The sequence below is a fragment of the Mya arenaria genome, chromosome 2, assembly GCF_026914265.1.
Source record: "Mya arenaria isolate MELC-2E11 chromosome 2, ASM2691426v1".
Taxonomy (NCBI): domain Eukaryota; kingdom Metazoa; phylum Mollusca; class Bivalvia; order Myida; family Myidae; genus Mya; species Mya arenaria.
In genome coordinates this window covers 44,610,888-44,624,454 of record NC_069123.1, presented here as the reverse complement: position 1 = coordinate 44,624,454, position 13,567 = coordinate 44,610,888, and the positions used below count along the sequence as shown (strand labels likewise).

The window sequence follows — 13,567 nt, the reverse complement described above, 5'->3', positions numbered from 1 at the left end:
AACATTTTTACACAATCTTTTGTCAACAGGTTTGACATACTTTTATAAAAGAGTGCATTCGTCGGATGTTGTGGGTAGGAGAGCGACTTCGGTTAACTGACGTGTTTGAAACTCTTTGTATTTATGCCAGAGATGTTATATATATATACACTGCGCACTGTTGTCCGCCTATGACACTGTGCACTGTTGTCCACCTATGATGCTGCGCACTGTTGTCCGCCTATGACGCTGCGCACTGTTGTCCGCCTATTGACGCTGCGCACTGTTGTCCGCCTATGAAGCTGCGCACTGTTGTCCGCCTATTGACACTGCGCATTGTTGTCCGCCTATTGACACTTTGCACTGTTGTCCACCTATGACACTGCGCACTGTTGTCCGCCTATGACACTGCGCACTGTTGTCCGCCTATTGACACTGCGCACTGTTGTCCGCCTATGACACTGCGCACTGTTGTCCGCCTATGACGCTGCGCACTGTTGTCCGCCTATGAAGCTGCGCACTGTTGTCCGCCTATGACGCTGCGCACTGTTGTCCGCCTATGACGCTGTGCACTGTTGTCCGCCTATTGACACTGCGCACTGTTGTCCGCCTATGACACTGCGCACTGTTGTCCGCCTATGACGCTGCGCACTGTTGTCCGCCTATGACGCTGCGCACTGTTGTCCGCCTATGACACTGCGCACTGTTGTCCGCCTATGACGCTGCGCACTGTTGTCCGCCTATGACGAAATTTGATGAGGTCATTAGTTTCATCAAACACTTCGACAAACCTGTTTCCAAAATAATGTTTTGACAGTGCTCCGTCAGCATTTATGACGCAAATTATCACGTGGTATACAAACACTGACATAGTAAGTAGATACATTCATGTATTAAGTTTACATTTGTTCGCCCGTACGTACCTGTATGGTGACCTTATCGTTGAGTTCATCCGGGAATAGAAGGAAACAGAGAGACACGAGGGCGTCCGTCTCCGCCTCCGTCAGTTGGTTGTACAGACAGTAAATAGCTAAAATATGTACAAGAATGGTAAACTTGTCACTGTTATTTTCACTTTGTAAACAATCAATCGCTCAGCTTATACATTCAATAACTTTTTTGTTAAGGCCTCTAGAAACAAAAGTTTAAAAAAAACGAGAGACGCTTAAACGTGTGATCTTCGGGTAGGCGTATTTATATTGCGAGAATGGTGATGTAACTTACTTACAAGGTGAAAATACCTACCTGAAACACCGAAATTCCTTCAAACGCCGCCATTTGATTCTTCCTCACTTAAAATTCGGCAAACACAAATCACGTTGGACCCCCTGCTATTAATGTTTTGACCCTATCAACCGTCAAAGAAACACTTTCAAGTCCACTTTAGTTCTATTTTTGGACTTTAATACTGCGCCATAGACTGGACGTTTTACCTTTTGTTAATCCTTGACAGGGTTGTCTTCGCGCTTTTGGCCGCTCGAATTGTGATCGTAGCGACGATTAACGCAGGGGTCAGGCGTTCCAGGTCGGCACCGGCGACTCTCCGGCCATACAAGTAAACATCTCAAATGCCTGCCTGATTGGCACCGGCGACATTTCGATCATACAGATAAACATTTCAAATGAGTGCCTGTTTGGCACCGGCGACTGTCCGGCCATACAGGTAAACATCTCAAATTAGTGCCTGGTTGGCGCCGGCGACTGTCCGGCCATGTAGGTACAGGTAAACATCACAAATTAGTTCCTGTTTGGCACCGGCGACTGTCCGGCCATACAGGTGAACATCTCAAATTAGTGCCTGGTTGGCACCGGCGACTGTCCGGTCATACAGGTGAACATCTCAAATTTGCCTGGTTGGCACCGGCGACTGTCCGGCCATACAGGTAAACATCTCAAATTAGTGCCTGGTTGGCACCGGCGACTGTCCGGTCATACAGGTGAACATCTCAAATTTGCTTGGTTGGCACCGGCGACTGTCCGGTCATACAGGTGAACATCTCAAATTTGCCTGGTTGGCACCGGCGACTGTCCGGTCATACATCTCAAATGCAATATTAATGCATAAAACGTTTGGATTTAAAGATAATAATCACAATATATTGAAATTGTTCGGCGTACCAAATTGGATGGCTGCGAGATGGTAGGCGACAATCAGAAACCGTATCTTTTGAGTTATCACTCATGTTAACATTTTACACATAGTAGCTCTATCTAAAACAAATGTTTTGACTGAACATAAATGTATTGTTTGATCGTATTTTAAGAAATTCATTTATTTTAACAGTGCTAATGACTAGAGGCATCTCGGTGTCCGGATCCTACTGGTATTGACACGTTGGATGTCATTATTTTGAGTCCATAAACACGTGAATACTAGAGGAACTTGTGTATCTGTTATTAGGGTATACTCGGAAATACCTGACTAAATTGTGTGTTGAGAACAAGAAAGGCAAGCAACGGTAAAGTGTTTACAGTCAAAGATTTTCTCTGGTCAGTGAATTGGGAGATGTGGGATTGCTCTAAACACAGGAATTATGTATGGCCTTCAAAGTTTCATATAAGGTTAATTAAAATCAAAACTTGTAGTAAATATCGTAGGAGTTGTATATTTTATTATACATATCATAGCCGTAATAAATAATCCGCCTTTTTTACATAAAAACCCTTGTCAAAACCAAGGCATATTAAAACATGCAAAATAAAAATAAATCGTAACAGAGATTAATTGTACTTAAACATAATCTTCATGCTTTTAACTGTTAACTTAAAGTGAATTATTCGCTGAAAAAACAACAACACAACAACAACCAACAACGATAACAACACCTGATTTTGACAATTGAAGATCATTGTATTAATTGTGGTAAATCTTATTTTAGGGCAAGAGTGCATCTTTAATGTCAAAATAATGAGGTTAGATGGGAGATTGTATTTTCAGTTTCCTGGTTTGATATTAAAACAACAACTATGAACGCTGCACTCTCACAGATTGAGAGTTTGGACGTTTTATCAGTTTTTGTAGCAGAATCAGCTTAATTTTGTAACAATGCTCTTAGTTAAGTCGTTTACGGGTTGTCTGGTTAGTGCAGTGGTTAGAGCATTCGCTTTCACCAACGCGACTCCGGCTCGATTCCCGGCCTTGGCGCATGTGCATTTGGTTAGTGGTCACCAAGCCGGACAAGTGGGATTTCTCCGGGCACCCCGAATTCCTCCACAACACAAGATTACACTCTTGTGTTACGTTATCATATATTTCTTCACAAACGTGCCAGGAATGATTTTTTTGGTTTATCTTTTTATAATTATTAAAAAACATTTCTTGTTATAGCGTTAGAACGCGTTTAGTCGTACATATATTTTTTTCTGAACGTAAATTGCTACCTGATCTTTTGTCAGCAGTCTTGTATCACAGGTTTTCAGACATTTATGTCAAAATTGGCTCATTCCAAGCTAATCAAAAACCAAAGTTGTGGAAACGAGAGTATTAAACTGTTGGTATATCACCAATTCTTGAAATGAAACTAATTAAAGCGATCATTATCTACAGTAGTTTAATTGTCATTCTTAAAATGTTGTGAAAAAATGGAAATACTCATTTTAACTGGATGTTGAAATTAGAAAATATTTTTTAGTTAATATAAAAAGATAAACAAACAAAAAACAATCCTGGCATATCGGTAATTAACTGAAATTTTATGTTTCTGGCTATTTGTCTATGATATACTTGAATGCCACAAGTCAAAGTCTCAGTTGAAACAAATGTCTCATTTCATTCAAAATTATTAGCGTTCTTAAAAGAAATGCCAGTCCAGGTGTCCGTATAATGATATTTGCGTGCTTAAGAGCATAACGTCTGGTATAGGGACACTTTGCATTTATCATCTCTGTACACTGCTGACGTAAACTGTTTTTTTTAAGAACTCACTAGTCAAAGTATTAGGCTTTAATACAAACGAACATGAATTCGATGGAAGGTAATAGCTACCTTTTTATAGCTGCACTCTCACAGACTGAACGTTTTGACAACTTTTTTTTTATTTTTTGTCTTGGAAAGAGACAATTTTTGTGAAAATCCATGGAAACAAATTAAATAAGACTGCTGACAAAAATTAGATCTCAGATTTTTGTATTTAAGTTAAAAAATTGATGTTTTATGCATTTTTCCTAAACCGTTAGTAACGGTTTAAGCCATAAAACCATCATTTTCGATCGGAAATATGAAAATCTACGATCTGATTTTTTTGTCAGCAGTCTTATATCATTGGTTTGCAGATATTTACGCAAAAAATTGCTCTTTCCAAGACAAAAAATAAAAAAAAGTTGTGAAAATGGTATATCTGTGAGAGTGCAGCTTTAAGAGTTTAAAAACTCAAATCTAGTTTTTACTTATATTATATTTTTACTCAAACAGTATAGTGTTACATGGAATTTCTTATGTATTTAGTCAAATGAAATGTTTTGCATTTTGAATTATTGCTTCGATGAAAATGATTCTGTTCATTGATTGTACTTTTGTTTGTATATATGCTATAGATACGTAAGTACCTGAGCGCATTATTGAAATCAATGGTATATGGACATCAATGCCTATTAAATATCGCGTTGAATATCAAAACGAACAAAAAGTCTGTGTAAGACTGCAGGCCGGCATCACATCGCATAAATGATATGATAAAAATTGTAGTTAAAACGTGCTTATTTTCGTTAAAAATAGATTTATTTAATTACAAAAGCATAACATTTATTCATGATTATACTTCGCATACTTAAGCACTTGTTCGTATTTGATAAGCTGAGATTTACCATTATGACGTATGCACTGCAGGGAAGCAAATGTACACCTACATGATACATAGCAATATATCGTTTTGTTTAAGTACACACTGTTAAATATTTAGATTTGTATTGTATAGTTTTGACGTCCTCTGAAACTGATTGTAGCCAAAACATACCTTCGGTCTTATGTGGTTAAAATAAAAGTATTTTGTGATATTTGGGCAATGCAGTTTTATGAAGTTTGAAAAACATGTCATCCCTATTTTTCGCAAATAAAATTGGTAACATTATAGATCGGATATTTATTAAAGTAAATGAACATGCAGTGCCGTAGTTACACTGAGGCACTACGAGCTGCCTCGGTGTTTTTCTGGGCATATAACAATTTCATTTAGCTCTAAAAATAACTCTTTTCGACATTCTTAATTTACCTCAATGTACACAAACCATCGAGGCGGAATGTCTATATTTGAAAAAAAGAACTGAATATTAGATATAGTATCTCTACAAACCACGGTACCATACAGCACCGTTTAATGTTCACTTATTGATTATGTAAAGTGATGATATGTGAAACGTTTAGAAGTAGGTTAATGATATTGGTAACAAAGCCTCTTATGATTGTGACAGTAAATTTCTTCTAAATGCACATTTGTTTTGTCTTAATTTATGTAAACCGTGTAGAATTAACTTTAACTGTATCAAAAGTTATAGCCCTAAAATGTTGAAATGTTGTATTTTTATGTAATATATTTAGCATTTTATTCCATCCAAGATACTCCAGAATGCAGAAAATTGCTTCTTGCAAAAAACATTTCCGGGGGGATGCCCGGACCCCCTAGACCGTTCTGCCTCGGTGTTATTTTAAGTGAATTAAGGGGATTTTAAAATAACGCATATGTCGCATGCAACACTCATTTCTGTAGTTTACCATAAGTCATAGTCAAACTAAGGTGTGCTTAAGATGTAGGTTAGCCCTGCACCTGGGGATTGGGTTCAGAAAAGTTTACTATATGAAGAAGGCATGTCTTTTACAAAACCCATAACCATAGGTCAAGGTCACAATCCCATTTTAATGTCACTGGTCAGAGATCCTTGTACATGTCGTTTGCCTCATCTGCATTGCATCTTACATGCAGGAGCGTAGCTAACGCTTCATTCATGTGGATTCATAATTGTCCTTGAGGGGTTCGGGGGCATGATTTTTTGAAGTTTCAAGTTTCAAGCTTGTCCAGATTTTTACATCTCAATGCAAAGAGAGATTTGAAATAACTTGGCATAAATGTTCACAATGAAACACTGCAACTCGAATGCAAATCCCCATTTATATAAGTCAAATGTCAAGGGAACACATTGAGGATGCAATTCATACATTACTAGGTGAACATGTAATTATCACTGCCAGTGATGTAGCAATAAAAACAAACTCTATTTTTCCGAGAAAGAAATTTATTGCACGAGTCTTTGCATTGATTATAAAAGAGAATTAGAAGTAAAATACACAATATAGAACACAACAGACTCCATTTGTAAAGCCTTACATTATCAAAGTACATGTATAGTAAAACATATTTTTAAAGCATTTGTTCCCATTTCTCAAAACCATGATGAAAGATATAATACAACAACATGAATGACTCACAGGCTACCACAAACTGGTCTCAACTTTTATTCTACAATCATATGATGGCAATAATAATAAGGACATTTTAATACATATATGTCAATTAAGAAGATGTATATAATAAGTGATTTTTACAGCATTTGATCCCTTATGATTCAAAATAAAAGATGCAGAGATTAATAAATAGTGTACATGTTTACAAATATATAGAAAATTTAGATGCTTAAAGTGACACTCTTATTCAAAATCAATACATACACATGTACAACAAACATCAATTTTGACTGATAAGCCTGTAACTACTAAAACTAAATAATGCATTTATGAAAATTATTAATTACTGATAACAAGATTGTAACCATGTATTTAATAGCGAAAGCGCAAAACATATTAAATGATTGGTGAATGCTAAAAGATTTACTGTGGTCTACTAATATATTAGTCTCAAAAGGTAAAAATACCATGTTTTATGCTCCTTTCTTTAAAATTAAACTCGGTATCCTTTATAAGAACCATTGTTTTTGACATTTATTCATCCTTTTTGGAATATTTAAATAACATTATTAATTGTGGTAAATCTCATTTGGGAGTTTGAGTGCATCTTTAACAAAAGCCCAAAACACCATTGGCTGCATAAAAAGTTTAAACATTACTATTCAGAAAAAAAAAACCCATTAATTTTGTACATAAGAAATAAACAGTCAGGTTACAGTTAATTATATCCACTACCCGAATTATTAAAAGTATTTACAAGTTTGAACAGAACCTCTGGATTTCGGTCTCCAAGCCAGCATATATTTTGGGTTTAAAAGAGGTAGAATTTCTTAATTTTTCACTCAAAATCAATCATGTATTTGAAGGGTTGTTACCTTTTAAATTTTCGGAAAATATGCCTTAAATATGTCATGAAACTTGTCAAATGTCGGGGTTTTTTTAGTTTGAAAATAAGAAGAATATTACATCAAGCTTGCCAAAACAAAAGCTTGCTTTAAGTAGAGCCACTGATAAATCAAACTGCCCCAACAGGTCCAGTGCAGACGACTGCAGAATTGTGTATGAAGTCGACCCACAACAAGATTCTCTTCTTTGTTATATACAATATTATTCCAGTTCACCACTTGAGTAGGAATTTGTAGAAAAGTTTCTAGCTTTAACACTATTTATCCACAAATTATACACACTTTGTCTGTTGTCACCAAAAAACTAAATCAAGATGGTTTCATCTATAATGTCCATGTGACACAGTCATGGCCGCATCTTTGGGGTCATCTCTGAATCCATCCACCCACAGAGAGGTCCTACAAAATATGATTCAAAACCACATATTAATTGTCTTCAAATATGATATCAATCATGTTTAAATTTGAAAATATATACAAGAATGCAATGTTCAAATCATGAAATGCTACCTAAGTGGGGGGAAATTGCTTTAAAGAACTACTTGGGCTACAATGACACAGACGCATTAAAGATACCCTCTTACTCCAAAATAAGATTTACCAAAATTAATATAATTGTATATTGATGATAATAAAAAGGATGCACAAAAGTATAAAACAATGGTTCTTATGGAGGATAACGAGTTGAGTTTGAAAGAAATGTGCAGAAAAAAACAGTATTTCTAACTATGAGACAATAGTACATCACAGTAAATCTTTTAGCACTCACCTATCATTTATTATCTTTGCGTGTTCAACTTTTAAATTTACAGTTACAAGCTTGTTATAAGTAATTAATTTTTACCATAAATGCATTGTTTAGTAAGTAGTTAAAGATTTATCAGCCAAAATGTATCTTTGATACACATGTGTATGTATTGATTTTGAATAAGAGTGTCACTTTAATGCAAACCTTTGTTATACAATAAAATCTATTACTATTACTTAAACCTCTAAGTAAGAAATACACTTTTTTCCTTAGTATTTTTCTATGAAAATTCTATCGCAACAGCAATTTCAAGACACTGATACTCATTGACAAATAGGTCCTCAGACAGCTACATTTTCCGAGAAATTGAGATCAAACAAAATTTGATGTTTCTCCAGATAAGATTTATAGATTTAGATGAAATAAGAAAAATGATACAATGTTTGTGACCTTGTTGTTCCTTATCCCTGATTAAGCCCCTTCACTGCATTTAAAATGTGTTAAAAAAACTTTTTAAATAAAATCATGCTAAAATCATGCATTTGAATAATGAAAATAATGAAAGTTCCACAGTGCCTCTTAAAATGAATGAAAATCCTGTGGTCTTATTTGATTTTAAAGCATAAAACAGGTTTTCTATGTATAAATTTGGAACATCAATTAGTATCTAGTCTCTGATACTGTCAACTTTTTTTTTAGTTGTAAAAATGACAAAAGGAACGCTTACGACTTCTAGCAGTGTTTAGGAAATTAATACGCAGAAGCTCACCGTCTGATATTAATCCTGGCTCTAGTTCGGCTGCATGGAGATGTCAATCCAGTACTGGAAACTCAGGCCCAATGTACTGGATCTACGCGCCATTGGCAGTATCTGCAAGAGGACTGGGTGTAAATCTGGGATGCCTCATTTATTAAATCATTATCAATTTGAGAAAGTTCTTATCCAAATATTAGTAGTGTATGTACATGATGCTTAGTAAGAACATCTGAAAAAAATATTTAGTCTGGGATCTTAAATTTTGATGTGGAATGTGAGTTGCGCTCAGAACAAGTACAGACTTTAAACGAGTGCATAAATCGTAAGCTTGTAGCCAAAATTTATTCCTTACCTAAAATTTGTAGGGCTATACTGAGGGCTTAGCTGTAAACTGCAGGGACTGTCCACATTAGCCTCTAAAATGAGGGGAAAGGTGGCATAGACGACTGGTGGTACCACTCTGCATTTCTGCCAACGCACAACAAGGAGTGTCTAAAAATGACAAAGAATGACGATGCACTTGTACTGTCAAACATGTAGATCTGTCATGTAGCAGTGCTGGTTCAGTGGCGTCAAAACCACTGCAACTGAACAATTCACTACAAATGTCTGGTCAGAAAAAAGACACAAATATTACTGGGAAGCATTTCTCATCCAGTGCACCACACCCAGTTGCTAAAACCTGTATGTGTGTCATGGAGCTGAGCTGGCTCTCTGGGGGAATCAAAAGTAACAAAAGATGTCACATTGACAGCTGTATGTGCAGCCTGTGCCCGCTACACTCAATGCTGAAAAATGGGTAACCTTTCTCTTTACACAGGTCACCCCAGTTATCATTATTAATTGAATGCATTATGTTTGATTCAAGTATAAATGCTTTAATGTCTTAATTTGAAAAGTAATTTATTTCTCGTAACATTACATCAGAATTTTGTAACAATATAAAGGCAATCTCTATTACATATTGTAAAACTCTAATTTAAGGAAACAAAACATGTATTTATTTCCTTTACAAAAGTCAACAATAAACAACATTTGCTAATAGATCATATGGACTTCGCTTTTTTTCTTCCATCTTCATATAAGAATCACCTTTTTTCATGCAAGTTTAATAAATTATTATTATTGATAACCATTTTATATAAACTTTTTTATGACCTTTGCATGATAATAGATCTATGAGATTTATTTATGCATACATATACATGTCATTTTGTAACAAATCAAATATTTCATAAAGTTATATCACAGACTGATTACCAAAGTATAAGGGATGATATCTTTACTAAATCACAACATCATTAGAATGCGTTGGATACATCTACGTGCGTTAATTAAGATTTAATTCAATGGGACAAATATATAACACAGGATAACCCATTAAAGTTATTCAACTTATTTCCAATGGGGTTCTTATGACAAATATAATGATATGCCAAGATCTCAGTTGTAAGCTGTTTAAATAGGTTTTATTATACAAAAAACAACTCACATGTACTCTGACTTAGTTAAAGAATGATTAATTTTTTGAGATCGTAATTCTTTTTGAGTTATACAATGTAATACAACCGATTGTAAAAACTATATGACTCTTTAGCATAAAAATACAACAAGCTTAGAACTGATATGCAAGCTTAAATGAATAACAATTAATAAAATAAAAAATCTTCTAATTCTGCACAATTCATATAAGCAATGAGATGTGATTTCATTTCTTTTCACTAACAGACTATGTCCAAACAAAGTTAAAAGCAATTGTATATGCCTCGGATTTAAAGATATTGTCAATATCATACACTTTGAATACTGATCGATAATTTCTTGTTTTCAGACTAACGGAAAATATACGTATATAATAATATGGACGGTAACAAGAAGACATTTGGTGGGTTGAAATAGTCTACTTAAAGGTCACTTTGTTACCAAACAATGCAAAAAAGCATAATTTGAGCAGCATTAAAATAAAATGTCAGAATTTTGGATTTCTACAATTGTCTTTACATAACCTCTTAGTTATAAGAAACATATTTTGAGTTAAATGTATAGAAAACAGTGTAATTACACTACTGACATGGCAGAAAGCAACAGGCAACTGATATAAGCCCCACCTAATCTGAGTGAGTGGACACTGTTTGGTCAGACAGGTAGCGACCGGCTAGTTTGATTGACAGGCTGCGTAATGTAAATTCATATAAAATATAAAACTTGTACAACTTATTTTATGCAATGAACAATAATCATAAACTTCTTTTATTACCACAGATTTTACGACTGTTTAAAATTGAGCAATTATGCAATTTTATGAATAAATCAATTTGTGTACGCCATGTTTAAAATTTGTGATGATTGATAAGTACTCAGTTTTCTTGCCAGTGCATTTGTAATAATTGCTGGGCTACAGCATCACAATTAATCTGCAAATCATGAATTCTCTCATAAATCAGTATGAACAAAGGAATTTAAAGGCAAGTATATTTCATTAATATTAACAACACTGTCCATTTGTGCCAGGGCAAACTAGAGGGCTCTTTTTGGAACCCTACACAGATGTCTTCCAAATGCTTGTCTCATTTTATTCCATGATATTTGACAATGGGAGATATGGAACTGACTATGTGTATGGGTTGATGATGTGAACATTGGACACAAGTGTTATGAAAATCAGGTTCAGGAGATAGCAAACATAAATTATATGGCTAGAACCTTTGACCTTGACCCTGTGCTTAGAATGTGAGTTCTCCACTGTATCTGAACAGGGTGAACATTTGACCTGAGTCTCATAGGAATTCTTTGAGGGGTGCAAAAGAAAAACAATGTATGCATGTAAATATACACAAAATCTGTGGCCTGAATGTTTGACCATTAACTGTGACCTTGACTTTCAGCCAGCTAGCTTGGAATGTGGGTTCTGCATGTTCAGTCATGATAAGGTGAACATTTTACAAAATTTTCATGAACATCCTTTAGGGGGTTTAGGAAATCGGAGTTTGAGCCAGCTAGCTGGAGTGTGTGTCTGCATATCATTTATGTTAGTAACATTTAATTTGGGTTCTGAACATTAAGTCTCAATGTACTTGATTATTGCTTGGCAACAAATGAAACAAGAGGACCCTGAAGGCTCTGCATCACTCACCTGATCCTATTTAAGTGTAAAATAAGTGTTTTCAGGGCGAGGGCAATTGTGACAGGGGGTTAGATCCTTCCTATTGACCCCAAAAAAAATTAATATCACGGATGATTTTTTTAATATCACAGATGACCCAGTTGCAAACCTTACCTTGCTCTTATAAGTACATTCCGACCAGGTTTCATGTAGATAAAATAGAAAATATGGCCTCAACAGTGTTAATAACAAGGTTTTTTTACGATTTGACTTTGTGACCTAGTTTTTGAACTCAGGTTACCCAGTTTCAAACTTGACATAGACTTCATTAACACAAACTTTCTGACATAGTTTCATGGTGATCAAGAGAATGTAACCTTTACAGTGTTTATAAAGTTTTTCTATGATTTGACCTAGTGGCCTGGTTTTTGACCTCTGATTACCCAATTTCAAACTCTACCTAAAGATCATCAAGAATAACATTCTGATCAAGTTCCATGAACATATGGTCATAAATGTGGCCTCTAGAGTGTGAACATGCTTTTCCTATAATTTGACCAAGTTTTTGACTGCACATGACCCAGATTCGAACTTAACCTAGAGATTATTAATATTAACATTCTGACCAAGTTTCCTGAAGATACATTCATAATTGTGACCTCTATAGTGTTCACAAGCTTTTCCTTTAATTTGACCTGGTGACCTAGTTTTTAACCCCAGATGACCCAATACCGAACTCAGCAAAGATTTTATTGAAAGAAACATTCAAAACCTTAACCAGAATTTCTAAGTCGAATAAAAAAGGCCTATTATTTGCATTAACTGCAAACTATTTTTTTTAACTTGGTTAATTAAGTAGGTTGGATGGTTGAGTACCATTGTATAAAGTCTCAATGCAATACCTCAAGGAGTTGCTGAGATATTAACCTAAGTGTGCTTGCATGCAAAACCTTAACCAAGGTGTGACGCTGACGCCGATGCTGATGCTTGGGTGAGTAGTATAGCGCTCCATATTCTTCGAATAGTCGAGCTAAAAACAGTATAGTCCCTTATATAAATAAGGAGATGTCCCACAAACTTAAGACACCATCAATTTTATGGGCAATACTCCTTGGGTTCATTCTGAACTATATTTGAGACCTATAATACAAATGCATGTACAAAAACGTTCACTTCATTACAAATAAGGTACCTTGAATAACAAAGTTCCGGAGCTTGTTGTCCAATGTTGTAGTTATTCTGGCAAAACTTCAGACAGGTTGCTGGATATATTCCTATTAACATACTTCAAGATGAAATAGTTCAATCCGGCTATAAGAAAAAGATACAAATCATATTTGATATGAAGTATTAAAAAAAAAACGAAAAACATGAATGGGTATCATTTACAAACTTTAAATGCAGCTATGTAAAGAAACCTTGTTGTAATGTTTAGCTTTCAAAAAATTGCATGTACAAAAAACTTTTGTATTAAAAGCGTAAGTTGCTATAGTCCCTCCAAAAAATCAGTTTACTATTAATATATCCTGCTTTTCAGAAAGACGTCTTTGGCCCAAAATAAGATTTGTAGGAGCACATGCATGCAGACAAGGAATATATCTTTGGAATTTGCTGTACAATTTTCCAGAAAAGTCAATCTTCTTTTTGAATATATACTAATGGCCAAAAGTCGTGTCCGGTA

General features: G+C 35.0%; 1 long non-coding RNA gene across 1 annotated transcript in view; it reads right to left on the bottom strand.

The window, feature by feature from the left end:
* Window positions 1–6,197: 6,197 nt before the first annotated feature.
* Window positions 6,198–13,567, bottom strand: part of LOC128218246 (uncharacterized) — a 28,635-nt gene continuing 21,265 nt past the window's right edge. The window contains exons 4-7 of the long non-coding RNA XR_008258343.1: window positions 13,079–13,197; window positions 9,136–9,275; window positions 8,796–8,897; window positions 6,198–7,677 (exon numbers count right to left, since the gene is read on the bottom strand). This is a non-coding gene — a long non-coding RNA (uncharacterized LOC128218246). The remainder of the gene's footprint in view (window positions 7,678–8,795; window positions 8,898–9,135; window positions 9,276–13,078; window positions 13,198–13,567) is intronic.